The sequence below is a fragment of the Rattus norvegicus genome, chromosome 19 (assembly GCF_021556685.1).
Source record: "Rattus norvegicus strain SHRSP/BbbUtx chromosome 19, alternate assembly SHRSP_T2T, whole genome shotgun sequence".
NCBI lineage: Eukaryota > Metazoa > Chordata > Mammalia > Rodentia > Muridae > Rattus > Rattus norvegicus.
This window is the reverse complement of record NC_141552.1, coordinates 56924511-56950650: the sequence shown is the minus strand read 5'-3', so window position 1 is coordinate 56950650 and position 26140 is coordinate 56924511. Positions and strand designations below refer to the sequence as shown.

The 26140-nt window shown below is 44.8% G+C and overlaps 1 protein-coding gene and 1 pseudogene across 3 annotated transcripts in view; both read left to right on the top strand.

The window, feature by feature from the left end:
* Adamts18 (ADAM metallopeptidase with thrombospondin type 1 motif, 18) overlaps window positions 1–26140 on the top strand; it is a 152908-nt gene that overhangs the window by 13329 nt on the left and 113439 nt on the right. The gene's annotated exons all lie outside the window — the stretch shown is intronic.
* Window positions 9560–10184, top strand: LOC147999469 (S-phase kinase-associated protein 1 pseudogene; annotated as a pseudogene).

The window sequence follows — 26140 nt, the reverse complement described above, 5'->3', positions numbered from 1 at the left end:
TAGCATCCAGCAAAGCTGGGTCCATCCAGATCATCCAGCTGTGTACTCGCTACCCTCCTCCATTATCCCTTCCTCCTCTTGGCTTCCTTCTGCAAACAGGGCCTCCTGAGTTCCAGGTGATTCAGACACTTCATTGGCTTCCCAACTTATTCATCTCAACCTGACTTACCCATCCCTAGGAGCCACAGATGTGTCATAGCTCAGAACGGGTATGTATGGTCTGGGATTTATGGTTCTTTACAAAAAGACTCTGAGGTTTCATTGAATGGATGGCTGTGCTCATCAGAACAAGAAGAACACAAAATCCTTCTTTTGCTTTGTATGTTCATGGATGAGTTAACCCAGAGGGGAATATTTATTTGTACGTGGATGTGTTGTATATTATGTGTGTAGGAGTGTGAAGAATTGTATTCACTGATATTTGTATTGAGGTATCTTTGTCGTGGTAGCATGGAGATATTTTTTTTAAAAAAGTCCTGGTTTTGGAATTGTATCATTTTAAAAATTTTGGTCATTTTCAGACCCTCCCTCAAGTCCTCAATGATCCACCTCCACTCCCTTCTCACCCAATCTACTGTCCCCTTAAAACACACAGCAGTCCAGTCTGACTTATGCTGACTAAATACTCCTATGTGTGGGCCATCCCCTCGAGTGTGGTCATCCTACTAGGATCACATACTTAGAGAAAACCAACTCACTCGGCAGCTCTCGGTTGCTAATAGCTTCCCAGCCAGAGGTTGGAGTCCATGCTTACCTCCCCCCTGCAACTTGGTGTTTTGTCTGGCTTGAGCTTAGAGAGGACAGGCTCATGCTGTCACAACTTCTGTGAGCTCATATATGTATCTGCCCTGCTGTGCCCAGAAAACATCATTTTATTCCTCTGCCTCTTGGTCAGTGTACTTATATCTCTTTTGGTTTTGGTTTTGCCGTTGCTGTGAAAATAAGTATGTATCTTATTACAGTCTGTCAGTTGCATACAGAACTGTATTTTATAGGAGGTGGGGCAGAGAGCCCCTTCTTTACAAACCACTGACAATCAGATAACAGGATATTAGCTATAGGCAGGGGTTGGGGGGTGGGGAGTTAACATGCTTTTCTTGGCATGTGCCACCACGTGCCATTGTCGTTATAACCTTAATAATTCCATCTTCAAAGCTTCTAAGAACTCACTTCCTCCTGGTTTTGCAAGGGCCCAAGGCAGTGGCTTCAAAGAGCTCCCTCCAGCAGAACCTCTGAGCTGAAAAGAAAAAAAAAAAAATCACATGGCTTCCCACCATACACAATAAGCAATTCAAGAGAAAATGGCGCTGATTAAATCTTGGACGTCCCAATAGAAACAGTCCTAATGATACTGCTACACACTAAGGCTTTCATGACCAAAAATATTTGTTCACAGCTCATATACAACACTGTCTACAAACTCAGGAGTTTTGGTTACAGCCTGGGAAAAGCCTGTTCCCACAGCTTGGGTGGTTGTTGTTGTTTGTTTGTTTGTTTGTTTGTTTGTTTCGTTTTTGCCAGTTATAGAGCAGAGTATATTTGAATGCTCTAGTAGAGGTCTGTCAAGTGTTCTGCCTCGACAGCGTGGTCACCTCTCCTGAAGGGATGGCTTTGATATATCTAAGACTTTTACCTTCAGGAGGATTCTTTTGATGGCTTATTCATGCCACTCAACTCTGAAATACACAGTCTGCCCTTCTTACCCATCAGTCACAGGAACATGCCTTCTACTATAAATTAGATGTGGCCGTCATTGATTTATGAGGAGTCAGCTCTGTGCGCCCCCTCCTTTGAGGGGCAGCCCTTGAAAGGTTGAGATAAGCCGGTAGGGGGGTTTATGTCAGCCGTCTTGTCAGGTTCTGTACCAGAGCAGGCTTTAGTGTCCTGAGGTCATCCCGTGAGCCCTCATTGCATTCCGTGTTTTACTTTACCGCTTCCAGGAGGCATGTACAGGCTAACTCAATGTTGATTTCTCCGTGAGCAGATACGATCACAAATCATTTGTATTGTGGGTAAGTCCGTGGGTCTGTTTTATGCCTATCAAAGATAAGACGGAAGTTAAATATGGCTTGTGTGTCTTTCTCCGCAGCCTTGTAGATCAGGGTTCTGCAGTCCTCGCTTTGCAGTAAAACTCACTGGCATAGGATGAAGCCCTCCCTGTCTTGTCAAAGCCTTACTTCTGTGTGTAAGATGTATACGAACTGGTGCTCAATACCACATATTTAACACTACCACAATGAGTAACAGAGAAGCCTAGAACAGTGGGTGATGGAGCAACGGAAAGATTGTGGATACTCTTGTTCAGATCCTAGTCCAGACCCCAGAAATAGAAAGTTTGGTGATAAGGCCAAGACATCCACACACCCTTTAAATTTTTTTTTTTAAATCAAAGCAATCTTTTAAAGATTCCCCAGGTAGTCCTGAAACAAAGTCAAGCTTGAGAGTCTCTCAGATAGGTAAATGTCATGGATTTTAGACACCTCAGCACCTCAGAAATAGTCTGTGCAATGGTTTAAGATGAGAGAATGACATGTTAAAATGCTTGCGCTTTAGAAACAGCCCCTCTAGTGATACAATTTTGAGGAAACATTTCTTTTGGCTAACGTTTAATATTTCATGTTAAAGATGTTGAGGAGGAAGGCCACACCTCCTCAACCTGGAGGAGGTACATGGGAGGTCTTCTTGTCCATAGAAGACCACCTCAAGTGTTAGGCCTCATTTTCTACCTTGAAGTGGCATCTTTTGCTGTTTCTTGGCTGTCTACACCAGGCTACTTGTCTCTAACAGGATGGTTGTTTTTGCTGCCTACACCAGGCTAGCTGTCCCTCAAATTTCCAGGGATCCTCCAGTCTCAGCTTCCTATCTGGCAGTAAAATGGATTATAGACACAAGCCATTGAGCTTATGCTGGTTCTGGGGAATCTGAACTCAGACCATCATGCTTTACCCACTTCTCTCCCAGCCCCAGCATTTGATTTTAAAACAATTTTAGGCTCATGGGAATTTGCAGGAATACTACAGAGAGGTACTGTGGGGGAATAACTGACCAATCTGGCAATAGTTTACTTGTCTGTAAAGTGGAGACTACAAGGAAAAGAGGGCTATTCTATTAAAGGGCAAACATCCAAGATGACCTCCCATTATTCCTTGGCTCTGATATACTTGCTTTCTCTTCTGGTTCTGAGGTCACTCACTGGATCTAGTTGCTACTTAAGGATGTGATTTCACAGAATATGCTTGCAAATCAGTTGGCCTTTACATGGGGGACATTCTAAGAAGATCTAACTTCATCAAACAAGCTCTTTGAATCTGGGTCTAGTTTGTGGGCAGATGTCCCTTGGACTAAGAGGAAAAAGGGCTTAGCACGGAAGAGACTCTCACTTGTGGGTTCTGGATACAGAAGGGGCCATGTCACAAGGCAAGGTCAGCCTTCCGGGACTACAGTAGCTTTTGACTGTGAAACAGGAAGCAAATAGACACACAGCAAGCAAACGGCAGCTCATTTCAGTTCTCCAAAGGAATGGAATTCTAACTGCAGTCTGAAGAGACTGGAAGTGGATTCCTTTACAGAACAAAAGACTATGGCAGCGCACCATGCACTTCTGACTGGAACAGTGAGCTGGCAAAGGACTGTAATAAGCTGCTTATTTGCTGTAATTTTTCTTGACTCAAATACAAACCTCTGAGGCTTATTCTAGGACCGGCATTTCAGGTGAAGGGCAAGCCCTGCCCCTTTTAGACTCATGGACAATCTTGGACAATCTGCCACCAACCTTGTGTGGCAGGTGAGGTAAGTGGGTGCGATGATTGGTCTGGATTGTCAACCAGTCGAGATTTAAGATCACCTGGGAGAGACACCTCTGGGTGTGATGTGAGGGAGCTTCCAGAACAGGATCAACCAAGGAGGGAAGGCTCCCCATCAAAGTGGGTGGCATCATCCACTGATGGCCTGGAAATAAAAAGTCTGGGAGAAAATCTGTGTGTCTGCCTGTCCTCCCCATCCACCACTGGTAGCAGGCGGTACGCTTGATCAGCCTTCTGATGTGGACACAGCACCAGTAACCCCCTAGGGGCCTTCCTGGTTTTCAGTGCAGACTCAGGACTGTTGAGACCCCTAGCTTCCTTGAACAAGTTCTGAGTTGTGTTTCTCCAGCCAGCAGATAGTCATTGCTGGACTATCTCTATGCCAAAAGCTACTCAAATGGTCCATTTTATCATATGCGTTCTCGTGTTCGTTCTCTCTCTCTCTCTCTCTCTCTCTCTCTCTCTCTCTCTCTCTCTCTCTCCCTCCCTCTCTCCCTCCCTCCCTCTCCCCTCTCCCCTCTCCCCTCTCTCCCCCCCTCTCCTCTCTTCTCTCTCTCCTCCCTTCCTCCTCCTCCTCCTCCTCCTCCTCCTCCTCCTCCTCCTCCTCCTCCTCCTCCTCCTCCTCCTCTTCTTCTTCTTCTTCTTCTTCTTCTTCTTCTTCTTCTTCTTCTTCTTCTTCTCCTTCTTCTCCTTTTTCTTCTCCTTCTCCTTCTCCTCCTCCTCCTCCTCCTCCTCCTCTTCCTTCTCCCTCCCCCCCCTCTCTCTCTCGGTTTTGTTAACCTAGGGAACTTTACTTAATAACAATGATCTAAGAAGCAGCAGCCAGTTTCCTTACATACTTGCTTGGGAAATTGTGTAGATTCTCAGTGGAATACTATTGGTGTTAGGATGACTATGCTTTCTTTAAGAAGGAATATCTATGCTTCATAGGGTATCTGGTGGCATTCCAGGCCTTTGCCTATTAAGCACTATTAGCATCCCCCAATTGTGCCGGCCCATAGTGTCTCATAGACTCTAATGGGCCACATTTTACTACAGTCCTAACACGCAATGCCTTCGTTAAGAAAAACATTCACACGAGTTGGATTTTTAGAGTATGCGTGCTATTGGTTTCAGTGAGATTACGGCTTTCAGGCAGCTTGAGAGTCCCTTCCTCAAAATACCCAACACTAGAAATGTTTCAGATTTTGTAGGTATTTTGTTTTTGTTTTTGTTTTAATTTTGGAGAATTTGCATAGGCTTATTGGCTAAGCACTTCTAGCCTCCAAATCCCAAACTCAAATCCTTCCAATCTTGGCACAGTTTTGAGCATGACATCCATGCTTTAAACTCTATTATGAAACCACGTCTGCCTTGTAGGGTTATGGCTGCTCGAGGGTGTATGGATAGTGCAGTGGGGTGGGAGTTGGGTGTTTGCTGATGCTGCAGAAATAATGCAGAGGCTCTGCCGAGGCCACAGGGATCTGCTGAGGCCACAGGGATAGTACAGGGGGATGGGGAGCTGCTGAGAATCTGCAGACAGTACTGTGGCATTGGCTAGTGGATTGGTTGTCAGAAGAAAAAAAATCTGGGGACGTTTTGTTTGTTTGTGAGTCTCACATGTCATCCCAGACTCCTGGAGACAATCAGCTTTTTAAAGTCGGAGTAGAATATTTATAAGAAAAGCCATCCTTGCCTTCAGCCTAACTAGATGACTATAGATCGAAACTGGGGGCTCTATTCCTATGTTTGTAATTTTCCCAGGATAAAATTAAGTGCCCTCTGTATTCTCTTGACCAATAAGAATGGGACCAGTGGGCAGTTCTGGGGACGACACGGGACTCTTTGTCTCTTGAGTGTGTTCTTGCGGATACCATTGGAAGCTGAATGAGAAGTCCCTATCTGTTCATGTAAGAGGGACTTGTGCACTGTCGCTTCCTTTGCAACATCTCTGGTACTTGATGGGACTTGGAGCTCTGCTGTGGTTAGAATGCAGAAGTCATGGGACCCATGTTTCTGTTGACTTAATATTTGAAGTTGTCTTATCCCATCATTGCCAATGGTGACACAGTGACGTTTAGTTTGCTCACAGCCCATCTGAAATACTCTTTATAACTATTTGGGGTAAGGAAAGTCAAGGGCTCTTTGTATTTTCATTCCTGATTGTTAGTAGATGACATTTCTCCCACTCCTAAGTACTTCCTTTATTCAATCTATCCATCCATCCATCCATCCATCCATCCATCCATCCATCCACCTACCTCACCATCCATCCATCCATCTCTAACCAAAACCATGTATCCCCAGCCATTATGTATTTAATAGGCATTAGGTAATCTTTGATATTTCTCTTTGTATTAGACTATGAGGTTATAAAATTATATCATTCCTAAATTCTACAGTATTTTAAGGTGAGGGTGGAGTGCTGATGTCATGAATTTAAACGCAACAGAAGAGTAAAAAAAAAAACCCATTAAAATAGATAAGTGTAATAAAAAAAGAATAGTGCAGATGAAATGGCCCTGTAGGCAAAAGCATCTACAGTCAAGCCTGATGACCTGAGTTTAATTCCTGGGACCCACAGGGCAAGAGATAATGGAGTCCTGCATAGTGTCTTCTGACCTCTATACTTCTTCTGTGATAGTAATACACACACACACACACACACACACACACACACACACACACACGCAACTTGAATGTAATAAAATCAACATCATAGTTAAGAACTGTTTAAAAGAACCACAGGGAGGGATGTAAGTGACAGAATAATGGGGCCAAGTAGTCTAAGAGATGCCTTTGCTCAGGAAATCTTGAAAACCAGGAAATCTTAGCCCCGCCCATTTAGAGCTCATCATTCACACACAGATCAATGACAATACTTCCAATCTTGCTGACATAAGTGTCTCTCTGTAGTCACCCAGCACAGTACTCCTACCTGAAGCCTCACTTTTGCCTCTTAGTTCCTCTGTTGCAGTAACCCCGTTACTTCACGTTCCTCTTCAGAACCCTTCACTGTTTCCACTGAGAAGAGAAAATAGTCTGAGTTTCTGAACATGGAAAGGTCCTATGTGATCTGGCCTCTTCACCTAACTTCCTATTTTCCTCATCCTTGTGCTCCCCAGTGTGGCTGGACATGCCTCTGCTGCCTGTCAGGATTCTAAGAGTCCCTGCTTCAGTGACTTTACGTCAGAATGTTCCTTGCTTCCCTTGGTTCATTGTGCAAATGTCACCCTCTCAGAAAGTGCTTCCCAACACTGCCTTCACTCCTCGCACTCCCCTTCCTGGCTTCTGTACAGTTCAGAATCATTTATTGTTTTGCATATCATTGCTGTTACTGGGTATCAGGTGATCACTGAGACATAGGATGCACCCAGTAAACATTTGCACGTAATTATCATCCTAATAACTAGAAACCAATAAGTCATTTGCATATCTAGAATACATCATGAATTTGATATAGCTTGTCCTTTCACTGGGGGAAAAAAAGATCAGTTGGGCATCTTTTTATGTAGCACTTCAGAAATGGGATTTTTGGGATTGGGGATTTAGCTCAGTGGTAGAGCGCTTGCCTAGTAAGCACAAGGCCCTGGGTTCGGTCCCCAGCTCTGGGAAAAGAAAAAAGAAAAAAAATGGGATTTTTGCCTGCCTACTAACCATTTGCAGTTTTAAAAAAATGATCATATTAATTTATTCATACATATGTATATATGTCTGGATACAGCAAGCATGTAGAGGTCTGAGGACAACCTCTCCCTCTACTGTGCGTGTTCTGGGGAATCATGCCCAGCTCACTGGGTTGGTAGCTGAGCCATCTCTCAGAGTCCTCTTGTTGGCACTCATTGCACTCTTCTCATAAAAGTGAGGCTTTCCCGAGGGGACCTATCCTCCCCTTCTCTATATTAAGTCCATTGGACGGAGGTGGCATGTTTCCCACAATGACCTGTCATAAGGTCAGATATCCTCAACTATAGGTATTGATTTGGAGACACCCACCAAGTGGGATCCGAGATGGTAAAATGCAATTACGAGCCACCAGAGGTAGCTCAGAGGAGACCTAAGTGGTAAACCTACGACTGCTGGCAGCCATCTTGCGATCTGATAACAGGCTGATCCCAGTCCTTATATCCAGCGATGCCTGAAGTTAGACTACTTCGTTTGTTTTGTTTTGTTTTGTTTTCAAGTGTTAGCTGTAAGCTGATCTTTTTATTGTGACTCTGTGATATTGATGAAAGGGCTTTGGGCATTTTCTGCAAAATCCTCACAGAGGATCTAGACAAGTGCAGTGCAACGAATTCATAGAGCCTAGAGCTGCTTTTAAGGCAATGGGAACACTCATACACAGGACATGAGAGTATGCAGCCTTGTTATTAATATTTGCTTCTGGCAGTGCAGCCTTGGATCCATCGTTGGTCTTGTTGATCCATTATTTTCCATGTCGGATGTGTGATCACCACACACTCTACCCTGCCTGCCCACAGTAACTACATGTGGTTTTAAAGCCGGAAGTAGAAGTGGGTGTGTTATATGTCAGTCATGGCCCAGTCTTCTGGAGGTGAGGACTGGATGGAGCAGTCTGTTGGAGATGGGGGCCCCATGGTTGGCTTAGAGGATGACTTCACAGGCTGTAACGACTTTTAATTGGGTTCTTTAATTTGCCTGGATGATGACACGCGGGTAATGTTGTAAACCAAGAATGCTTATCGGTGGATTACACTGCTCAGCACTCATCTGCAGCTCATGTGTGTCTTTGAAGATGTTTATTTTAGAAAATCTAATTTTAGTATGTAGTAGTCTTTTATTTTTAAATTATGACAGTAGACATCTATTTTTTTCTGTACCCACGAAGTCTCCTATTTCCTGTTTCTGCATTGCATAGAACCATACTTCTTCTTTGCTCCAAGGAGTGCAGTCTCTGTGGGAGAAGACTTGAAGTCAAAATGTGTGATTTCAGATCTCTCAAAATGATACATTAAAAAATGGATAACATTTATGTTTTGATTATATTTTATTTATCCTCAAATATTTCAAATATGTATTCCCAAATATAATCTTTTCAAGATATAATCAATCATCAACTATTAATGAGATGCTTTGAGTTTATCAACAGTGGTTGATGAAGACTGGAAGGTAGCCTAATACTGTGTGCACACTCAGTTCAGAGCAGCTGTAACCGAACAGCCCAGAAATGGCCTCTGTGGTGTAAAGTTCAGGTTATGAAGTTCATTAGCATAGACAGTGAAACCAGGGGGGCAAAAAAGTCCCTTCTCATCCATCCATTTGTCCAATTGCTTCTCTTCTACAAAGAGTTTTCAGGGCCTCGGCAGCTCCACTGTGGGATGGTTTGATGGTTTTGTTTTGGAAGCAGTTGGTCATTATTCAATTACATAGAAAATTGCCCAATCCTGTTGATGAAAGTCAGAATTAGGGATGCCCTTGAAGATAAATGAAAGAGAATATGTTTCTGAAAAATTTCAGAATTTGTACGTAGACCTTCTTCTAATTATACTTGTTTGAAACTTGCAGTTTAATTAACTCTAGCTCTTGTTTGCTCCAGATGGGAAATGCTTTATTAGGTCTCAGCTTTATGGTTTGTTTCCTTAGTGACTTCCCTAGTTACACTAAGTAACATATTTAGGGAGCAAAGGCAAACATCTTGATTTAAAAAGATCCCTGCTCAGGAAAGTAAAATCTAATGTCAAAGTATTATAAATTTTCTTTGCTAATAAAGAAGTTACATGACAAAAGCAATTTAGTATGTGGCCTTGTTCTGGATACTTCTGTTCAGTCGTGAACGCTGTCTGTCAGCCTCAGGCCTGAGGTCTTGAGACCGAGCACCATGCCTATGATAAATTTGCAGAGTTCTGATGGAGAGGTATTTGAAGTTAATGTAGAAATTGCCAAACAATCTGTGACCATCAAGACCATGCTGGAAGATTTGGGAATGGATGATGATGAGGGAGATGATGACCCTGTTCCTTTACCAAATGTTAATGCAGCAATTCTTAAAAAGAGGTCATTCAGTGGTGCACCAATGACAAGGATGACTCTCCCCCTTCCCCTCCTAAGGATGAGGAAAACAGAAAAGTGGACAGATTATATTCCTGTTTGGGACCAAGAATTCCTAAAAGTTGACCAAGGAACACTTTTTGAACTTATTCTGGCCGCAAACTACTTAGAGACCAAAGGTTTGCTTGGTATCACCTGCAAGACTGTGGCCAATAAGATTAAGAGGAAAACTCCTGAGGAGATACATAGAACTTTCAATATCAAAAATGACTTCACTGTAGAGGTAGAGGCCCAGGTACGCAAAGAGAACCAATGGTGTGAAGAGAAGTGAACTGCTGTGCCTGTCACTCTAACACTGCAAGGGTTGTTCCAAATGCTACTTGCACTGCTCTGCTTCTCATTGTTAATATTAGAGATCAGTAGGCAAACAGCCTTGTCCTCACTGCATGTGTAGTTCCAGTACAGATCAGACCTGTGGCTGAGTTTCTTCTATGAGCAGAAGTTTCCTTCCCCCGCCCACCCCATTACTCTGAATAAAACCAAACTATGGGTTCTCTGTGGGGAAAGAAAAGCAAAAACAAAAACAAAACATTCTTGAGTATAGTAGGCTGCCAAACATGCATAGTGTTTTACTTAGCTTTCTCATTGTTGTGAGAAATACCTAACAAGAAGGCACTTAAGGAAGAATTTATTTTTACCTTTTAGTTTCCTATTAGTGTATATTAACTATAGATAATAATAGGTTTCATTTGTTATGTCATTTGCATACATATGCACAATGTATTTTGATATTCCCCCCCCACCTGTTTTTTTTTTCCTTTTTGCATAGAGGCTGGTCTCGATATACAGCCCTGGCTTTCTTGAAGCTCAGTATGTTGAGCAAAATGTCCTTAAACTCCTCAGAGATCCACCTGATTCTGGCCCCCAAGTCCTGGAATTGAGGGTGTACACCACCACACCTGGATAATCATACCTCCTACAAGTCTTTCTTGTACCTTTCTTCTATTCCTACTGATCCTCTTCTTCCCCCCAATCAGTCATCCAAAAAGGGGTTGTCTTGGTTTTACAGTTGGAGGGGCTACAGTGGATCATGGTAGAGAAAGCATGGTAGGGGAATTTGGGGAAGAGAAGCTCTAGTAAAATTATATCCATAGTCTGGAAGCAGAGAGTGAACAGGAATTAGGACCCCACTTCCTCCAGTGACCCACTTCCTCCAGTGACCCACTTCCTCTAGTGACCTACTTCCTCCAGTAACCTACTTCTTCCAGTGACCTACTTCTTCCAGCGACCCACTTCTTCCAGTGACCTACTTCCTCCAGTGACCTACTTCTTCCAGTGAGACTCCATTTCCAAAAGCCACTAGCAAGAGTACCAAATGTTCAAACCTAAGAGCTCCTGGGGACATTTTACATTCATACAATCTATTGAGTCTGAGTTGGTATCACAGTGACTATATCACAAATTTTAGTTATCTTCTGTTTCTACTCCAGTGAATATTTGCACAGACTTACTACCTGTGTAGAAAGCTAACCAAAGCAGGTAGGATAAAATCTGTCCATTGGAAGGTTCTGACCCCAAGTGTCCTTTTCCATAGCTTGAGACTCAGCACCAACATAATCTCTCAGGTTATATAGACTTGTTGAGTCCTAACTCCTTCAACTCAAAAAAGTCAAATAGACAGCAGGGGTTGATTTTTCTTGTGCCTCCTCTAGTCTTGCTGTAGGTTGAGCATGAAATAGGCCTGTTTTAAATAAGACTCCCCAGAGAAACTAAACCTATAGTTCTCATCATATACATGTGTGCATAAAAAGTCTTATTATAAGGAATTAGCTCATTCATTTTGGAAGCTGAGGAGCTTCAAGATCTGTTGTTGGTTACTTGAGGGCCCAGGAGAGATCCAATGTGTTGGCTTCCATTCTGACTCAGAAGAATGGGGAAGACAGATGCGCCAGCTCAAAGGCAGCGGATACAGTGACTTCTGACTCGCTCAGCCTTCAGTGGTTGATGTTAGGTCCACCCACATTGGAGATGGCCATTTATAAACTCACTGTTAATCTCACCCAGAAACACCTTTAACGACACAGCTAGAATAGCCATTTAAGTATCTGGGTACTCTGTAGCACCACGAAGTAGATATATAAACCATCCCGGGGCAGTTGGCTACGTCAGCTTTCCGTATCTTCTCTTCTTTATAGATTCAACTTGTGCATTTACATTCAGTAACGAGCTCCTGTCACCAGTGTCTGTCTCCTGCACCACATAGCCAGTGCCATAGGGGGGCACCGCTCCAGGGATCACACTAGTGAGCTGGTCCTTCCCCCAGCTGTCATTCATCAAGAATATGCACCACAGACATGCCACAGGCCAACTCGATGGCAACAGCTTGTCAATTGACAACCCCTCTTCCCAGGTGACACCAGGCTTTGTCAAACCGACGAAAACTACCTAGAATATACAATGTTGGATATAAAACTATCTAGATAAATGTACCTATTTGTTGTATGTACTCTGTGTATTACCGACTACTCCATCTCCAGAAGTATCCAGGGAGCAGAGGCAATGGATGCTCTTAATGTCGCACATCAGCACGGGGCTGCCTCCATCACACTCTTTCCTATCGAAGTGATTTCACTAGCGAACAGACACTCGAGTGGCGATGGAAGGCAGAGGCTGGGGAGCTGGTGCTGTGGTTCTGTTGAAGAAGTGATAAAAGGCAGGGAGTGGAATGACAGATGTGACCTCGGAGCTCAAAGCTTCAAGCGTTCACCGAGTACCCACTACCCACATCGATCACGGCAGCTCATTCTCTCTTCAGTCCACCAAACCAAGGCAAGCAGCCAGTGCCTATCTCTTGCTCTGTTGGGTCTTTGCAGGCAAATGAGCCGCTGGAATGGCTGAACCAGATTGAAATGGGAGTACTTGGGCTACACAGGGTCCTGCCTACCTGCAGTACTGCTCGATGGGATGGATATCTCTGAGAGTCCTGTCTATTCTGTTGCCTGCTGCACCGTAAAGCTGGGTGAGCCGAGAGAGTTTTAAAAACATGTTCTGAATGTGTTTAGTGGACATTCTGTCTGAAGGAAGCAGGTGTTCTTAACTCTGGGCCATGCTTATTGCTAAGGAGAAATCCTCAATGCTGTTAATGGCCTCTTTGCCCTTCCCTCGCTTGTCTTTATTGTTTGGGTAGCATCCCTTCCTCAACAGGGGATCAAATAAGAGGGAAAGGCCCTTGGAGACTTGGCAAGATGGCACATCAATGAGCCTGCAGACTAGAGCTTCATTCCTCTGTGCTAAAGGCCATGCGTCTTGTCACAAACGGTTTCACCTCCCCTTTCTTCAGTTTCCCCTCCTGTTAATAAGTGAACTGGAACTTGAGTAACAGATGGTTGTGAGCTGCCATTGTAGGTGCTGACAACTGCTCCTGGGCCTTCTGGGAGAACAGGCAGTGTTCCTAGCCACTGAGCCATCTCTCCAGGCCCCTGATACATTTTTCAAAGTGTCCACTTCAGTGTACCGATATAAGCAATTATGTAAATGCATGTTAGAAATTCATATTTCTGGGCTGGGTGGTGGCAGTGTGCACACCTTAATCCCAGCACTTGGGAGGAGGGGCAGGGGGATGCCTATGAGCCTGAGGTCAGCCTGGTCAGCAGAGCATTGCTTCAGGACAGCCAAGGGTACACAAAGAGACCCTGTCCCAAAAGAACAAAACAAAACAAACAACACCCTATACCTCTCCAGAGCTATACCATCACAGTTCCTAGAAGCATAAACCTACTGGAATCTGCAAGCCACCAAGTACTCTAGAAGACTCCTAGACTCAGAAAAATTTGAAAATGAGTGACTTTAAAAAGGTGCCTGCATCACATATCTAAGCCTACTTTGTTCAGAGGTAAATTTTCAACTAAAGATTACAAAGCAATTAGTGGATGATGAATCAATGTCAGTCATTATGATTGACAGTAAGAAGAAATGAAACGTTAGAGACGAGCACGGCAAAGACCAGGTGCAGGGGAGAGGGCTCTGCCGAGAGTGCTGGCCACAGGAGAAGTGGAGGAGGAAAGGGTTTATTTGGCTTACACGTCTACATTGTAGTCCATCACTGAAGAAAGTCAGGAGACAGGAACTCAAAGAGGGCATGGAGGGGTGCTGCTTACTGGCGTGCTTATCGTGGTTTCCTCAGCCTGCTTTCTTAAAGAACCCAGGACCACCAGGCTGAGACAGCTGACCCCCTACCCCCTGCCTCCCATCAATCATTAAATAAGAAAATACCCCACAGGCTTGCCCAGAGCCCAGTCTTAATGAAGGCGTTTTCTTAATTGAGCTCCCCTCCTCTCAGATGACTTTATATTGTGTCAAGTTGGCTACAAACTAGCCAGCACAGTCTCCCAGAACACATTAAATCAATCAAAAGCTAGGCAAGATGGCATGACCCTAGTACTGAGGAGGCTGAGGCAGGGCCAACCTCTGGAACTCAGTGGTCAGCCAGTCTAGCCTCATCAAGTGAGCTCCAGGTTCAGTGAGAGACTCTGTCTCAAAAGGTAAGGTGGGGAGTAACTGAGGAAGACACCCTGTGTGGAACATCCAACTTCTACATGTACCTGCACCACATAACACATCCATGCAAAATATAGCCAATAACGAATCCTCTGAGACTAGAGAGGGTAAATGCAACATAGAGTTTGCAGTACACCCGGGCATGTTTCCTTGGAGCCGTGTTATGAAATAGGACAGTGTTGAATTTACAAGCCCTGGCTTTTTACTCAAGATGTCTTAAAAACATTATCATAAAGCATCCGCATTTAATGGACACACAAAGTAGCCTTTCTGTATCAGGAAACAGCATTGGTGGGCTGGAGAGGTAGCTCAGCAGTTAGGCAACTGGACTCTCCTTGAAGAAAAGGAGAATTAGGTCCCCACCATCTAGGTAGGGCGGCTTACAAGGACCCGTAACTGAGCTCCAGGCGCTCTGACACCCCCTTCTGGACATCCTGGGTACCTGCACACACATACACAGCCACACACATACCTATAAATAAAAATAAACTTTTAAAAAGTGTTCTCTTGTGTGGGCCACTTAAATAGAACCTGAAAAAGTCCCAAACCCCTGTAACAAGAACAGCAAGGGGCATAGAGTCACTGAATAAATAAATCTGCCCTGGCATTGATGAGTCTCAGTGGTTACAAACCTCTCTGTATGTCTCTTCCACCCCCCCCCCATCAGTGCCCGAGGCATAAGAGAAAGTTCCATTATTCTCACAGAAGTAGGGCATTTTCATTCCCCTGTTAGCAAAGGGGCCCAGCCTTGATGGCTCAGCCTTTAGCTGAGTTCAGCCTCAAGACGAGGCTTGTTGTATAAAGCAGACTTCTCAGAAGGCATCACCATAAACGCCTCAAAGCTGTTGATTTAAGGGTTTTGGGGGTATCCTGTAGGTCCAACAAAGCCCCAAAAGGAGCACATGGTTTTCTATCTGCGATTCAGCTCTCCATTGTAAATCTGTCATCGCTGGCTGTTGAGTCAGCTACTGAGAGCGGAGTGTCTGAGATCCTGTTTATCCTGTCCTATCGGCTTAGAATGTTTTGATTTTTTTTTTTTTGTGGCTTTGCAGAATAAGTCACCCCCTCCCCTACCTCCAAGCCCCCATTAAGAGCTATGTTTGTCTAATGCACCTTCTTATCTTTATTTTTATTACTGTCTGCTTCTGTTGAACAGGCTTCAGGCAATGTACTCTCAGCCTTAGCTTTCTCTGACTAAAGGTCCTACTCCATTTGTAAGGTGCTCCTGAGGTCCCGCATGCCACTTCGCTCCTCATTAGGAGCCATGCTCCTGTACCAAGCCAGATGAGACTATAGACAGCCACTAGCCTCCAAAAAATTTTCTTAGAGCTCCTCTTACTTTCTCACTTAAAGACAGCCCCTACAGATTATTATCTCTGAGCATTGGATTTGCTTGTCCCTGAACCTGCTACTCACATAACCAACAGGAGGCCACTGTTTGATCCTCTCCCCTTTTCTGGGCAATATCTTTGTGACATCCATCCATTAATAGTAAAGCTCTCGGTCACCTGCTCCCATCTGTCCAAAGCATCCCACTTAATAATGAAAGCATTTACTTCCTGTTCCCTTGTTGATGAAGATCCAGAGTGCCTCTGACTTGGGGCAGTTACAGATAACACTCCGGTGAACATTCTCTTTTAAGTTGGATGTATTTTGAGGTGGGATTTTTGGCTTGTATGTTTGGAGCTCCAGCTTCTACAGAAAATGCCAAGCTCCTTTACAATTGGTTGGTGCGCTCTCTCTCTCTCTCTCTCTCTCTCTCTCTGTGTGTGTGTGTGTGTGTGTGTGTGTGTTTGCATGCATGCTTATATGTATATATGTCCCCAGCTCTGTATGAGTTTTCTTTGTGTTATAATCAATGTCTTATTGCTGTGAACATATACCATGATCATGACCACTCTTATACTCTTATAGGAAAACATCTAATTGGGGCTGGCTTACAGTTTGAGAGATTCAGTCCTTTATCATCATAACAGGAAGCATGGTGGCATGCAGGCAAACATGGTGATAGAGAAAGACTTCTGCCTGGATCAACAGGAAGAGGGAGACTGGCCTTGGCTTGAACATTCGAAACTCCACAACCCACCCCCAGTAACACACTTTCTTCATTAAGCCTACATGATGTTGTAATCCTTTCAAATAGTATCACTCCCTATGAGCATATGGGGACTATGTTCATTCAAACCAGCACACTTTGCTTTAGTCCATAGCCAGTACTTGATGTATCATTGTCTGTTTTTATCTTGACTCGCGTGAAGTGGGCTTCTTGTGTCACACGCCTGTGTTTCTTGGAAGCCAAACAGTTCTCAAATGTTTGTTAGATCATTGGAGAGCCTTTTCTCAAAAACCTGAGTTTGTTGCCTTTTATTTTAGTGGATTATCTTGACATGGGATATTTGTGGGTTAATATGTTCTATTTGCTGGCATTTCTCTATCACCTGAATGTTTTTGTTATGTAGCCCTGGCTGGCCTGGAACATATACTATGTAGACCAGGTTGGCCTCATACTCACAGAGATCCACTTGCCTCTGCCTTCTTAGTTCTGGGATCAAAGGCATGCACCATCAGGCCCAACTTAAATGTTTTCTTTTGATAATGTTATTTTAATATCTCCTAATTTCTGGCCTCTTATAGCAAAACTTTCTACATCAAGGGCCACTAAAGTACTTTCTAATGCAAAATTCTAAAAATCATGCCTACCTTCACAATTGGTCTATCTATAATTAGCTTTGGGGGGAGAATGTGACCCAAATTGGCTATTGTGTGGCAGACTTTTCCTGAGGAGACCCAACATACACGCACCTATTCATCCCAGAAAGGAAATCCACAAACGATCAAGGTGAAGATTGTATTGAAGTCGATTTTCCAGAGCCAAGGAGGTTTTGTTGTGGTTACTAATAGGAGTAGGGATAAGAGTTAGTTACAGAGGCAGGAATGACCAAAAGCAGCTGCCGCGTGGGAAAACCTACCCGGACACGTGACGACTCATGGGAAAACCCATCCGAACACGTGACGACTCCTGAAAGCTAGAATCCAGAGCCTCTGCACAGCTGGCAGGCCCCACGATCTTGTCTCTGTCGCGGAGCGGATTAGAGTGTCCTCCCCCACCAGTTGTTTACGCCATCAATAAAGCTGTGAAGGGACCTTCTAGAATCTTCCATGCTCCCACTTTCAGACAGTTGATTTACCTCCCAAGCGTCACGAACCTCTTCCAACTCTGTTCTACTCATTTGTTGCTCCTGGCATCGCTCCTTACTAGCTATGGATTTTTTGGGAAGTGGGCACGAGGGACAGTCCGGTGTCTCACTCTTGCTGTGTCTGTGTTTGCTTACCTGTGATCAAAACTCCTAGTGGGATCGTGTAAGCTATCCTGAGAGTTCAGGATGCTAAACACGCTGGGAGGCAGAGGAGGCGCAACAAATGAATGCTACCCAGCTTTCGGTTGCCTATGAGTGTAACATGCTCCACTCATCCGCCATCAGTGCCTCACCCTGGTGCTTGGGTTCTTCAGAGAAACAGACATGCAGAGAGATATGTGCCATGAGGAATTGACTCCTGTCCTTCACGAGCCAGAGTGTGCTATGATTGGTCATCCAAACTCTGTGGCAGGAGGAAAGCCCATGGAGGAGATTCGAGGCCAGGCCTGAAGGCCTGAGAAGCAAAGGTGTCCACAGTACCCAGGGACAGTAGAAGACGGTTGGCTCAGCTTTAGTGAGAGCAAATTTCCCCTGCCTCCACCTTTTTATCTCTCTTCAGGATCTCCATTGACTGGGTGGGCGATTCCCACTCTATTAGTGAGGGGCTTTACTGCTCACAGTCCCCGCCTTTTAAAGGCAGATTCCTTCAATTAGATTGATGTCACTTTTTGTTAGTATTTTTTAAAGATTTATTTTTACATTTAATTATGTGTGTATGGGTATATACATGTGAGGCCAGAGGAGGTTGTCAGATCCCCTGCAGCTAGACTTACAGGCAGTTGTAGGCTTCCTGATGCTGGCTCCAGGAATCAGACCTAGGGTGCTCTCTCTGTAAGAGCAGTGTGTGTTCTTAGCTGCTGAGCCCTCTCTCTAAACACTCAGCAAAGGTTGTTTTTGGTTTTGTTTGAACAGTTTTTACCTGTTTGTGGAACCCCACCTTTTATTCTGTAAATGAGCATTAATCTGACCTTGAATCTATGGAGTAGATCCAACACAGTCAAGATATAGTGTCCCTTTTGGTCCGTTCTGGATCTGATTGGGAAATATGTGTTTAGGCTTCCCCATGTGTCCCTTTGAGAAGTGTTTGTTTACAAGCTTCCCTTGCTGAACCCTCATGCTTGGGCACTGACGTGTTGCTGTCTTCATGGATTGATCTGGAAAATGCAAGGCTTCCTACCTTGTGTTTAATTGCGCATTCCTTTCTCTTTGAGAACAAAAAGATTCTAAGATCACTGCTTTTTTTTTTCCCCAGTCCGTTCTTCTTCTTTTGTAATGCATGCTTCAGAAGCATGCCACACATCTTAACCTGTCAACTCCGTTGCCATAGAAAGTATTTTATGGTTTTCCTTTGGCTTACCCTTTCAACTCACAGGTTAGTTAGAAGGAATCGCTTCATTTTTGAGACACCTGGGAATATTGAATATCCAGTCATATTTTTATTTTCTATTCCTGGCTTAATTTAACAATGGTGAAATGATACTTGATTTTAGCCTTCAAAATTCCAGTCTTCTATTATGAGAGTCACTATGCAGCCCGGCTGGAGTTTGGGGTTTTCCTTGCCTCATTTCCATGCCTAGAAGCATCTATGTGTACCTAGTCATGCCTTTCTCCCTTCCTCCTCTGCCTCCTCTTCCTCTTCCTCTTCCTCATCCTCTTCCTTCTCTTCTTCCTCCTCCTCTTCCTCTTCCTCCTCTATTTCCCTCTCTCCCCCCTCTTCTTCCTCCTCCTCTTCCTCCTTCACCTCTTCCTCCTCCTCTTCCTCTTTCACCTCTCCCCCTCCTCCTCTTCCTCCTCTATTTCTCTCTCTTCTTCCTCCTCTTCCTCTTTCACCTCTCCCTCTTCCTCTTCCTCCTCTATTTCCCTCTCTCCCCCTCTTCTTCCTCTTCCTCTTCCTCCTTCACCTCTTCCTCCTCCTCCTCTTCCTCTTTCACCTCTCCCCCTCCTCCTCCTCTTCCTCCTCTATTTCCCTCTCTTCTTCCTCCTCTTCCTCCTTCACCTCTTCCTCCTCCTCCTCTTCCTCTTTCACCTCTCCCTCTTCCTCCTCTTCCTCCTCTATTTCCTTCTCTTCTTCCTCCTCTTCCTCTTCCTCCTTCACCTCTCCCTCTTCCTCCTCTTCCTCCTTCACCTCTCCTCCTCCTCCCCACCTCCTCCTCTTCTTCTTCCTCCTCTGCTTCCCTCTCTTCTTCCTCTTCCCCTTCCTCCTTTACCTCCTCCTCCTCTACCTCTTCTATCTCTTCCTCTTTCTCCTTCTCTTCCTCCACCTCTTCCTCCTCCTCCTTCCTCCTCTTCTCTTCTCCTCTTTCTTCCTCTTCCTCCTCCTCCTCCTCCTCCTCCTCCTCCTCCTCCTCCTCCTCCTCCTCCTTGATATTTAGAGTTTGCTTTTTGTTTTACTTCCTTATAAGACTGCCAACACTATGGCCTAGTTTTCTCAAACTTTGGGTCATTCATTCTAACTCCCTGAGCCACCGTGCTTTATGAAAAAAAATTCTTCAAAGCCGAGCGTCCATGATCATTGAGCTCACTCTTTGTTCTTGTCTGTGGGATGTTGAATCTTCAGGTCTCAGGGACTTTGGTAGCCCCAAACACGAGGCCCGAGTTTCCTTGTTTCTTGACTCAGCAGTAAATTGTTTTCTTGACTCAGCACTTGGTTTTCTTTCTCTGTATACTTATGTTAACCTGCATCTTTCAGTCCTCATCACTGGATGCCTTAAGGAGAACATGATGTAGAATATTTGTATCGATTCCCTCTGTTTTTCATTCTGTGGGACTCTCTTCCTTTGGTCCTGGATGCCTTGAAAGCTATTTCGTAAGCTTCTGAGGTAGGATGGGAGGGATTTTTAGAACAATGATCTAGTTATTTTCTGTCCAAAGAGTAAGGCGCTATAGGGCAGTCCCAATATATGTATACAATACCCATGGAATCATGGCTGACACCAAGAGAAGAGAGATAATTAGAATTGGAGAGCAGTGCAGCCACCATTGATTTACATTGCACAAACTTTTCGTGTCTGGCACTGCAAGGAGCAAAGTTGCCATGCTGGTATAGATAAAGAGGAGTAGTAAACAACTGGATTTGACAGGCTTTATAGTTTCCTTCCTGCTGTTGAGCATGTCAGTGTAGAAGCCCGTTTTCCATGGTTCTTGCCTCTTCTTGCATTGGTGCCCTGATTTCCCTCAGGGATGGACTGTGCCCTGGAAGACAGATAAATACTTTTCTCCCTGAATTGCTTTCAGTCCATCAACAGAAAGGAAAGCATGGGACACAGGGTGTTTGCTGCACCCCACACTGGCTCATGTTTGGCTAGCTTTCTTATACATCCCAGGTCCACGTGCTCAGGGAATGGTGTTGCCGAGCCCTCCCTTCCTATATCAATTAACAATCATGGCAATCACTCACTGACTCGCCCACAGGCCAGTCTGGTGCGGGTGGGGACAGGGGAGCACAATATCTCAATCGAGACTTTCCTTTCAGATAACTCTCTAGGCTGTGCCAAGTCGACAGCAAAAACTAACTAGAACGACATGTACTGATCATTTTATAAGCGATGAAGGGTTGTGTAAGAACAGCGTCCCTAGTGAGGGGACGAAAGAGCATATTTCTATGTCATAATCCCTTCCACATACATGTAGTGGTTTAAAAAGACCTTCTTCGTCGTCTACATCTTAAGATTTTTAAAGATCTGTTTATATTTGTGTGTAAGAGTATTTTGCCCATGGGTATATGCATGCAGTGCCCATAGATGCCAGTAGAGGGCATCAGATCTCCTGGAACTGGAGTTACAGGCAGTTGTAAGTCACTGAGTTGGTGCTGGGAATTGTACCTGGGCCCTCTGCAAAGGCAGCAAGGGTTCCTACTTGATGAGGCATCTCTCTGGCCCATGTTTTAGTATCTTTTTGGAAAACTAGTTCCTTTGTTACTTATTTAACTCTTATAGCAACTGTATGGCTACTCTCTTACCAGTACTGTTTTTATTGAATAGAGCAAGAAGAAAAGACTTGTAACAGAGGATGCTTGTGTTTTCTGAGCTCTCATGTGGGCTTGCTTTAGGAAGAAGGGACAATAGAGAAAGAGGCAATAGAGGTTAGTGTGTAAGAAGTATCCCTTTAAGAAAGATACCGTGGACACCTTCCTCCACCCTGTGAGGGCACAGTGTGAAGGTGGCCAGCCACCTGACAGTTAGAAAAGAACTACCTAAATGGTCACTTACCCTGAGTTTGGCCCTGTGGCTCCTGAATCAGAGAGTGAACACTTCTGTTTCTTGTGCCACCTGGTCTGTAGTTTTGTGACACAGAAACCCCGACAAACTACCCCAAGAGGTAAAGCACTCACGCTCTCTCGTGTAGTGAAGTAGAGGGGGGTGACTTTGATAGGTGAAATTCTCTTATTGATGAAAATGCTGTGCTTGGGAACACACAGCTGGAAGAGTCATTTCCTATGCTGCCTGTATTCAGCACTAAATAGAGTTGAAGCCTTGCCTGTGCTTTCAGGGCGCTCATTCAGAGCCATGCAGCAGCTCTGCTGGACCCAGGAAGTCAGCACAATGTTGGCCCCTGGCTTAGTGTGAGCGACTTTGCCAAGAGTAATGGGGGAGGTGCTCGAGACATTGACAGGAATCCCATTGTTTCTGTTTGATTTTTCTCCTCTCCTCTCCTCTCCTCTCTCTCTTTCTCTCCCTCTCCCTCTCCCTCTCCCTCTCCCTCTCCCTCTCCCTCTCCCTCTCCCTCTCCCTCTCCCTCTCCCTCTCCCTCTCCCTCTCCCTCTCCCTCTCCCTCTCCCTCTCTCTCTCTTTCCATTCAGGGCTGCAGAGTTTGGATGCATCGGACCACAAGCTTCTTGTCTGAACATGAATTTGAATCCCCTTAGCTGTCAGCATGCCACTGTGAAGTCCAGCTTTGCTCCGGAGCCTCACACAGGGGTGGCCAAGCGCTGCTGCTAGACAAACCCCCTCTTTGTCTGAATTTGAGTGTCACTCTTAGAGCCTAATCTGCCTAAAATCACTCCGAATTTTTTTCCTCACCAGTGGCTAAGGCAATTAATGGCAGTGCTAAGACAGCAGCCTCCAGCCTCTGGTCTTCTCCCATGAAGACACTGTTCAAATACCTTTTTCTTTTCCAAGCTATTGTCTTCTCTGCCACTTCAAAAGCGAGGGAAGGCCTCCTGTGGCTCTCTCCCCCACCAGACAGGTAACTCCTACAGGAGAAACTGACATGGATTCTTCACACTGATGTGAAATGTTCTGTGGAAAATGCTTCCGGGCAACTACACAGGACGGCCTCGGTTGGCCTTTAGAAAGTATGAGGCTCCCATATGACATAAATAGGAAAATAAATCTAAGTCTTAAACCTTACTTTACCAACTCCACAATCATTGTAGATTTGATATGTTTTTAAAAGATTTTATTGGTTCATACATGCCATGCACACATGAGTGTGTGTGTGTGTGGTCAGAAGAGGAAAGTTGATCCCCGGAGAGCTAGACCTAAATGCAGTCGTGAACCACTGGGAGACATGGATGCTGGGAGCAAAACTTGGGTCCTCTGAACGAGCTGCTAATGCTCTTAACCGCTGAGCTATCCCCCAACTCCTCCATATTCTGTTTGAAACAGTATTTGGTCACACAATTTACAGTGAGTTTTCTATTTTATTTCATCTTTCCTTAGAATTATATGTCTGTCATTTATTAACTTGTAGGAAAAGAACCTTGGGTTCATGTGATAAGAGAATGTTATATAATTGAGAGTCACGCTCAAAATACATTTCTCCCCATAACCAATTTTTTCATGGCCCCAAGAAGTTATCCCCCCACCCCCCCACCCCCGCTCCATTTTCCTGGTGCTCTGAGAAGGTCCACATTTGGGGGACGGGGAGAGCACAGGCATTTGTTGTCACATGGAGTTTTAGAATCGCTTTATCAGGAATGCAGAAGTCAATTTGAACTCTCGATTCAATCACTCAAATTTTCTCCTCCCTTTCTTCCTCTTGGGAAACAAATTCATCTTTACAAGCCAAAGCTTTGGATTACAAGTTACCAAGGTCTGGGTTTGTGAATGTGACTCCATCGGCTGAGCGATGGCTGCTTTGCAGGAAGCCTCAGGATCCTTCCTAGCACCACATAAAACCAGGACTCATGAAGAACTCTCGTGATCCCAGCACTCAGAAGGTAGAGGCAGGACGGCAGCCTCAGCTGTCTAGTGACTCTGCCTCCAGTGAACTATGCAGTGCTTTGTAGCAGAAGAAAAAGCAAGAACTAAGAACTGGTGTCTAGAGAATTTTCAGAGTCTACACAACCCTAAAGAAAGTTCTGTCCAAATATAATACCAATCATCCTGAGACCGTGGTTCTGAGGCCACTTTTTATAGAAATTTCTTTTTCCATAGATCCTTATCCTCAAACTTAAATCCATTCAAGTACCTTTGTTTTTCTTTTTAAAAAATTATTTATGTGCAGGTGTGTGCATAAGACGCACACATACCCCCTGTGGAGGGGGAGGAGGATGGGAAGGAGAGAGGAGAGAACCTAAGACGTGCATGTCCGAAGAAGCCAGCAGAAAGCCTCAGATGCCCTAGAGCCACGGGTGGCTGTGAACAGCCAGATGCGAGTTCTGGGATCCAAACTCAGGTCCTCTGAAGGATAGAGCAGGTGCTCTTCGAGGGTGAGCCATCCCTCCAGCCTCAAGTACCTTTGTAGTTCCTTATTACAGCATCAAGATTCCTCCTGCCGAAGTACTTACCTTACACTTAGCTGTGGAACCCTCTGGTTACTCTCAGCCTCTCCCCCTAGACTGTACAGACTGCACCTGCTTTCTCTCAGTAGCTCTGATGGATACAAGGGCCTGCACACACGCTAAATCGAGGGAGGGGTGACTCAGTTTCCATTAATAGAAAAGAAACTGGCTGAGGCATGCAGGCTAGCTGGATGTGTTTCAGAGGCTCTGACTCACATGCTAGTGGGCTGTAGTCCAAGAAAAAGGACCCAGTTAGCCCCAAGCCTTGCAATTCCCTTTCCCAGATGCATTATCCTGCATCAGAGTCAGGACGTGGCTCAGAAGCGAGGGGTCTGAAGATTGACGGTCGTATTTTAAGCCTTGGCTCTGCCACTTCATAGAATTTTAATATTGGCATTTTCCCCATTTTTGTGTCTGGTGTGTGTGTGTGTGTGTGTGTGTGTGTGTGTGTGTGTGTGTGTGTGTGTTTGGAGTGGATATGTATGTATGTATATATATTTATGTATATATATATGTATGTATGTATATAAGATTGAAGGGGGCATATGTATGTGGGTGGCCATGTATGTGAGTGTGTGTGCATGCACACATGCACACATACTCTGGCATCCGTCTGGCAACCCAAGACTGATGTTAGGATTCATTCTCATTCATCCTTCTACCTTACTCGTTGAAGCAAGTTCTCTCACGGTACTCACCACTATTTCTCATCTTGCCAGCCACTTCCCTCCAGAGACCCCCAGCCTCCTTCTTCAAGGCTGAATAGCCAGATTCTTTAACCATTGAGCCCCTTCCCAACCCCAAGAAAACGTGCTTAACTCGTCATAGGGCCCATAACTGAATGTGCATGTTAAATGAGGTCGCTCAAATGGTGCTGCTTCACTGCTGGTTGCTAACAACAACAGTAACTACCTCGGGGACTTAGCAAGTATCTCGTGACTTAGATTTATAAGTCCACCTCCTCATGGGGCCAATGCCCCTTTGCTCGGATTTTAAAAAATATGTGTGTGTTTTTGCTAGCATAGATGTGTGTGCAACATGTGTGTGTGTGTGTGTACAGTTCCCACAGAAGTCAGAAGAGGACACAGGCTCTCCAGGAACTAGAGTTATACACAGGTATGAGCCACTATATTGGGTGCTGGAAGATAAAACTGATCCTCTGCAAGACCAGTAGGGCCATCTCTCCAGCCCTATTAAGACCCTCTGAATTAGAAGATTGTGTTCTACTCACCATGACCCATATGCCCTTAGATAAACAGATTGATTTCTTTGGGCATTGCTTGCCCTAACTATGAAGCTAGCAGTATTATGACCTCTCTCAGAGTTGCAGTGGCTATGGAATTGGAATTCTGCATTTAAAAGTTAAACCGTGTTTGGCACATCATCAGACTTTCATATAAAAGTTGCTTTTTGTGAGAACTTAGGATAATCATGATGAGGATCCTTGTTAAAAACATACCACATGATGGTTGCCCCAGGACTTGCTTCCTGTGCCTCCGATTGACATCTACGTTGTGGGGCATTCCTCATGAGGAACCAGGTGGCAGATGCGACCCCACACATCTTAGCGTATCTGTCACTGCAATCAGAACCCACCATGACAAAAGCAACTCGGGGAGCAAAGGGGTGATTTCAGCTTACGTGTCCGGATCACAGCCCGTCATGAAGGGAAGGGAACTCAGGCACCTGGGGGTGGGAGCTGAGGCAGAGAGCACGAATGAGGGATGCTTACTGGCTCGTTTCCCATTGCTTGCTCAGCCTTTTCCTCACAACCACCTGCCTGGGAGTAGCATCATCCACAATGAGCTGGACCCTCCCATGTTAGTCATTAATCAAGAAAATGCCCCACACAACCTGAGGTCAACCTGAGA